We start from the raw sequence: 7,415 nt of genomic DNA on the forward strand, positions 1-7,415 counted from the left end.
TTCAGGTTGCTAAGAGCCCAAGGCAACGGATGAAAATGCTCATATCGGACCGCACATATCACTCTCGCCTTCATGAATACAACTTATTCTGTCCTTCTCCTTACCCCGCCTTATCTGAAGTTCAGGGGGTTAGGTTGTTCTTTGTTGTGTGAAGACGATACAGCGGTTAGGAAGAGCCTATCTAAAATTGTGATCCTGGAGGAGAACCTGAGATGGTTGACATCAGTTCACCTGTACAGTGAAAACTCACCCGTGGACTTCTTGGCGACTCTCGTCTCTCTCACTTCCTACCTGCAGGAGACAGGCTACTTAGCATGCACACCCGGCGATATGAAGCTGACACATAAACATGTCAAACGTACCGATTCTGAAATGAATGAATTAATGAATACATCTCACAGTAAAATACAATCATGGGCAGCAGTCGTTTCCAAAGAGCCGTTAACGAAATCAAAGGACAACATACCTATAGGTGCCTTGAGGGAGAACAGAGCAGCACTAGTGTAACTGCTCGATAGCTTTAAAGTGGGACACTAGCGATTCTGCAAAATTACATCATTTTTAGCTCAATGAGACAGCGTAAACGTGTTGAGACAAGCAGTATTACGTTACTGCATACAACTGCAGCCGGTACCTTAACTAATGACTTAACTGTTAGCGGCTGCATGGAGAAGGTAAGGTAACCAGCAGAATTGCAAGTCTACTTCTACCTTTCGGCCATGCACCTACAAAAATACTGCACATCGGGGGGCAATTTAAGGGTGCAAGTGCAAATAAGGAGATGAGGTCATAAGTTGCCCTAATGTGTTATGCCCGTGGTGGTGCTGCCATGGAAACAGAGAGGGTATTAGTCCGCCAATGCATTGTAGGGAGTCAGTGAGGTGCATTTAACCAGCAGCGAGAGAGCCAGACAAGGGCCAACCAGACAAGGGCCTGGGTCAGAAAAGGAATTTGAAAGGCTGGGAAACAGTACTGCGATGCTACAAGAAGCTGTTAGATCAAAGTAACATCTCAACATGTCATAACTATCAGAAAGCACACAAAAGGCCTATACGAATGGACCATACCATACTATACCACTTTAAAATGTTATAAGTTAGTTTTTTTCAGGTGTGACAAACGTCATTTTTTTGCCCGAGTGCAACCTCTGTAGATCAAGAGGAAATAGCTAGTTTTAGATTCTGAGTGGCTCAGCGTTTCGGACGTATTCCAGGCTCGTGTAGGCAGCTACGCAAACTCACCACAAGATGGCCTTGTTTCGCATGAAAGTCAGTAAAAAACCGTCCCCACAAGAAGTTGGACGTAGGCTATGAACTATAATTCTCCCCAAACCTCCAAGGTTCATAGAAGTCCAGTCGTTAAACACGTCAGGACTACGTATCTGGGTATCTATGTTCCATTTGTTTATATAAGTGTAACATGTATGTTCTCCTGCAATACTTTAAAGTAAAGTTCACAAGTTCTCGTTCACGGCTCTTTTAAATATAAGGACAGTAGACACTGGTTTGACAAATAACGAGAGCTCCAAAAAGAGGGTGGATATCATAATAAATAAAAAGTTGTCTATAGGAAGGTGTGGAAAAAGGCTACGCTACTCCAACATCACTCCGTTGGCGTATCTTAAGCTACATTGAGGCTAGCAAGGCTGGAACAACAGTATAGACATGTGTAGGAGACTTGTAATAAATCTGTGGCGACTTGTAAAGAATTTACAAATATTTCTTTTTTTCATGCTCGCATCGTACACGGCCACAATTGACCAAAAAAACTGTTGAGGAACCAGACAATACAAATGTAATTTCCAACTTAAATGTAGCTAGATGTATATAAAAATGTTTCTAACAAAAATATATGTAACACATTGACTAAAAATAGGCCTACATATAGCTATAATGAACTCGCTCTGGCTTTCTGGTCGACTGTATGGGAAGCGGGTCTGCTACAGCATTCCAAACAAAATCCCGTGAAATCAAACAATAATGAAACTTTATCTAACTTTTCCCCAAGCGAACTGCTGGATGCAATAAGCCCGCCCCATCTGTAGCAGCAAATGGCCCAACTCACTGACGAAGTGAAGGAGAGTCGGAGGCAACGAGGGGGGAGAGATAGAGAAGAGGGGGGAATCGGATTGAAAACAGATCACCACCAAGATCTCTCCACCGCATGTCTAAGAACAACCGACGATTAAATCTGGCCCGTCGTTGTGAGTTTCGCTCATGAGATGAGCAAAACACGCCATGCCTATTGTTTTTATGGACCACTGAATGGTTCCAAAAGTTTTCTGCCTGTAGTCTGATGGATTGTAAAAGTTAGCGCGATGCCTCGACCGCACTCCAGAGATTGAAATGAGTGATGTAGCTAGGGTAAAAAAAACTTTGGTAAAGATTGTCAAACAACTTATGGCGAATCGCACATTTGAGTAGTGCTTAAAGTACGTGGATGGATTTTTTTCGACAAACTTCAAAAGGTATTTGGCATTTCCCCACCAACAGAAAAAGTACATTTCCGAGAGTTTACGAATTTTACGCGCTGAAGATACGTTGGACAAAGTGAGCTGAACACGCTTCTACAAGGTAAGCGAAGACTAATTGTGAATTATGGTGCACTAACCCTTTTTATCAGCTGTTGTGTTTTAAGATGTTACTAGTCAGTTTTATATTTGATTGTCGCATACAACCATTTGCTTCAAACAAGTACATATTTTTTGGTGTCTTAATTACGGATGTGTGAGATTAAGTGAGTTAAGTTTTAATAGCCCGTGTTTTCAATATGTTGAGCAACATTTATGCGTAGGCTGCAGGACATGAGAAGGGTCAAGGCTTTGGGGTTCGATTCTCATTGTATCTGCACTTTGAACTTACTTGACGTTGGAATGCAAAAAATCTTGTCATGGGCTGCAACTTGATCCATATGAGAAAATGAGGAAAAAAGTTATTTGTAAGCATCCAGTTAAAGTTAGTGTGCGTGCACACTGACAATACTGCGGGATATAACACAACACAATTAAATCAAGATATATCCTGTGAACAAATTATGTCCATCTAATGCAGATGTGTAAGCGCGATTAGTGCATTTGATGCTTAAACACGAAGAACACGCAGGGGCAGTGTTTGAATAGAACACCGAATAGTAGGCCTTATCGCAGATTCTTTTTTTTTTAATGGAATAACTTTTAGGAGTTTACATTGTGTCAGGTGAGTAAACAGATACAGTCTAAATTAGGCCTACTACGTGTGAGCAGGTTGGAAAACAACCTCACGACAGGGAAAATGTTAGTTTTCGCAGGTCGCCATGTGTGTGTGTATTCTCAGTTGTGCGCAATCCCGCAGAACAAAATTGTCACCTACTTGCGTGTCGATTTGCACAGGCATGCCAAAGCATCAGGCAAGTTTTACACAAAGCTCCTTCTCTATCTTTCCCTCTCTCTCTCTCTCTCTCTCTCTCTCTCTCTGTAAATCTCTCGGGGTCACAAGGGATAGCCCACTTATTGTTGAAAGGTTGCGGGCTTGCCAGTGGCTTTGCTGTTTGCTCTTCCAAACCGAATGATCAACAAACACTTCATGCTTTTTTGTCCCGGCCCGACTTCTGCCATATTTACTGTGGAGGCTGTTTGCTCAGTCGCCTAAACAGTTCTAATGAGCTATAATGATGATCCCATCTCAGAACAGAGTGTCGTTGTTTATGTTTGTTACTTAGCCTCCGCGTTTTAATGTTTGGAAACGGTCAACAAAAGCAAAGGCCATGTGTAGAAGGGTCATTTCGCATTTCACAGTTACATTTCATTAAAGGCTGTGGGTTTCTTTGTTATGACTTTGAGATGTATTGCACTGTAATTAAAAAAGGAAAAATATACAGTTATTTTCTTTTCCTCGAATGAAATAAGAGAGCACAGAGAGTTAGCCAATGGAAGTCATTATATTTTTCGGATTGGTGAAAGGTTAGGCTACCTCCAAGCATGTCTGTCTGTCATCTGTTTGAGAGTATCATACAACAAGTGTGTGTTAGTGTGTCCTTCTTAGCAAACCACAGAGTAATACTGCAAAGGCTGAGAGGGATATACTGTTTTGCAAAAGTTTGTTACCCCTCCCTCCGAAATATAAGAAAATGTGTGTGTGGTGTGTGTGTGTGTGTCCTCTTTTCGTGTTTGTGTGAGAGTGTATTGTGGTGATCCAGCATAGGGGGCGTTGGGAGGTAGAGATCTCAATCCTCAACACAATTCCTCTGCTCCATTTCACCACACAGCTCCAGGAATGCCATTTATTCTAATCAACAAAACACTCGGCCTACATGTGAAACAGCAGATTGGGAGAAACGGAAGGCACATCTTACTTTACACTGACAAAGACATTGATGCTGTCAAAAAAAACGCTAGACTGACACAATAGACCAATACAGGACTGAAATCAGCATAACGCACAGACAAAATGGTAACAGTAACACACACTAACACCAGACACACAAGGGTATACAACCTAACCATTACTGCACCGTCAATACAACAACACAACACCAGATGCATGCTGGGAGGCTATGCAACAGTCTTATTGCCCGGAAGTTTGGTTAGACCACCCCCAACACACTACAGTATGTTGTGTGTGTGTGTGTGTGTGTGTGTGTGTGTGTGAGGATATGAGTATGATTTTTTTTATGTGTGTGTGTGTGAGAGAGAGAAAGAGTGAGTGTATCTGTATGTTTTATGTGTGCGTGTGTGACAGAGAGAGAGAGTTGTCTGTGTGTGTGTGTGTGTGTGTGTGTGTGAGACAGAGAGAGAGTGGGTGTGTGAGAGAGAGAGAGAGAGCCAGAGAGAGTGTGTGTGTGAGTGTGTGTGTATGTTGTGTTAAATCTAGTGTGATGCCCAGCGGAGGCCATTAGCATAAGAAGAGCGGTCTCAGTGCATGTGCCATTGTGTGCAGTGAGAAGTGCCAGCAGTCAGGGGTGCAGCGTCTGAATGGGATGTAAAGAAATGATGGGCTATTCACATTCTGCAGCTACAAGCCAGGGGCCTCCTATTGGTCAGTGAGTAGCCCACAGAAGAGCCAGCCAACGGCTGAGTCACTTTCATCTCTCCCTGGAGTAGGCCTTGCGTTCGGCCACCACTTTAACACATCGATCGATCTATCTATTTATCTATCTATCCATCTATCTATCTATCTATCTATCTATCTATCTATCTATCTATCTATCTATCTATCTATCTATTTTTCTATCTATCTATCTACTCAATTCTCAAATTTCTCTCTGTCTAACATTTCTCTTTCTCCATCTCTTTCTACCTTGCTTTCTGTCTTTATTTATGCTTCTCTCTCTCTATCTCTCTCTTTCCCTCTGTTTCTCTCTCTCTATCTCTCTCTTTCCCTCCGTTCCTCACTCTCTCTCTCTCCTTCTCTCACCGTCGCCTCCTTTTATATATCGATCTGCGTGGTTCAGCTCAGGAATTCTGTGGAAGATGTAATGAACCGAACACTGGAAAAGAGGTGGGTGGGTGTGTGGGAGGGGGAGAGTGAAGGGGAGGCCTTTAGAAAAACAAATGTGAATGAACTCATGCGTGCATGCCCACATAGCAACCACCTCTGGCCCAGATCAGCCCCAGCCGCGCTAGCCGCTAATAGGGTGGTGAGAGGAGGATCAGGCAGGCAACACCCCCTGAACACCCCCTGAAGAAAATACTAAGAACAGGAAGAAAAGAAGAAGAAAAAAACGTCCAGCAGGACCGTAGAGAGGATAATAGCAGAGATCTCTGTCTTTAATGCTTTTGTAGCCCTTGCATACAGTTTGTCGGGTTTCTTTTAAACCTATAAAAAGATTAAAACCTTGTCTGACGAGTCGGTTTAACTTTTGTTACTTCATTCTTGGGAGATATTTTTTGTTAAATTAAATCACAAATTAGCTTTCAAAACATACATCAAAAAATATGTTTACATCAGTACTGTAGTTGCTTGGATTTATTGTCACGCATTTCAGCTTTAGCTGAAGTCAAAGAACATTTTGCCAAATTCATGTGGTTGAAATAACCATGGTCATCATTTTCACTGCGTCTTTTACGAGTCCATCTAAATTGATCTCAATTCCTTCGGTCATGCAGAAAGACAAGCAATTTTACGGGGCTTGTCTGGTTTCTGAAATGATTATATATCATATTATACAAGTATTACAAATGTGCATTTTATTACTCAGAGGAAAAGGAATGCTCCTCAGAAAGTTTTTTTTATTTTTTTTGTCGTCCAGCATTCCTCAGTCAGTGATTCAGATCTGTTTGCGGCTGGAGTTCTTATAAACACCAGGAAGGAAACCAGAGTAGACCAGGTCCAACATGGTTGCCCAGTTTCACGTGTGGAACCCTGAATGACAGAGTAGGGAATTGTGGGAAAGTGGAGGACTCAAAGGTGGATACTGGTTATGCTGGTGGCCATGTAGAGAGATGCAGGCATGTTGGGCTTCGCCCCGGACTTTTCCCAATCTTAAAAGAGCATCCTTCTCAGGGAAGCAATTCTGCTAGCTCACCATTGATGTGTCTTTGGTGAAGCTGACGGGGCAGAGAGACAGAGAGAGAGAGAGAGAGAGAGAGAGAGAGAGAGAGAGAGAGAGAGAGAAGAGAGAGAGAGAGAGAGAGAGAAGAGACACGAGGGGTACGGCTGAAGTACACTTGTTGTCGCGCAAGTGAATTGATGGCACTTTAATGGCCATTAAGCACACTTTTGAAAGACAACCATGTTTGTGTGTGTGTCTGTTCTAGTGGCAAGCTCAGTTCTGGATGGGGCAGGTTGGAGTGGCCGGCCCGGAATAGACAGGGAGATAGAGAGAAAAGAAAAGAAAGAGAGAGAGTGAGAGACAGACAGCAAGAGAAAGAGTGAGGGATGTTGAGAGGGCATAGAGGGGGTGCTCACATTCATGCCGCCTCTCAAAGGCCCCTCTCTTTAAAGCTCATCCTTGCACTTGGGACGCGCGTCGAAGGACAATCCGGGCCATTTAAGTGCCCGCCGCCCGGTCGCGCAAGAACCCCCTCCAGGCTTCCGATCTTTTCTCCCACAAGTGGCCAAGGGTTAACGAGGACCCCGACACATCCGGTGCTGGAGTGGAGAACCCGGGTTCCTTTTCTTTGTGTACCGCGGCGTACAGCTGTCGGTGCTCTGGCGAGCCCTGGCACGGCTCTTAACGGCGGCCTGTCATCTAGGGACCGTGAAACCACACTCTTATGTTAGTGGAAATAGGAGGACAAACACAAGACAACACACACACACACACACACACACACACACAGACACAGGCGCACAGAGAGAGAGAGAGAGACACTCACACACACACGCACACACAAACAGACTTCTGTGTCAGTTGAGAAAGCCATTAAAGAAAAGCAGGGTTCAATCAGCAGGGTTTCATGACTAGATTGATTGATCTCATTAGTTAGTGGAAACTGT

General features: G+C 43.5%; 1 protein-coding gene across 2 annotated transcripts in view; it reads left to right on the plus strand.

The window, feature by feature from the left end:
• Positions 1-1,361: 1,361 nt before the first annotated feature.
• gli2a (GLI family zinc finger 2a) overlaps positions 1,362-7,415 on the plus strand; it is a 101,501-nt gene continuing 95,447 nt past the window's right edge. For both annotated transcript variants that reach the window (XM_031582297.2, XM_031582302.2), the window contains exon 1: positions 1,362-2,573. The gene's annotated coding sequence lies outside the window, so the exon portion shown is untranslated. The remainder of the gene's footprint in view (positions 2,574-7,415) is intronic.

The sequence above is a fragment of the Clupea harengus genome, chromosome 2 (genome assembly GCF_900700415.2).
Source record: "Clupea harengus chromosome 2, Ch_v2.0.2, whole genome shotgun sequence".
Lineage (NCBI taxonomy): Eukaryota > Metazoa > Chordata > Actinopteri > Clupeiformes > Clupeidae > Clupea > Clupea harengus.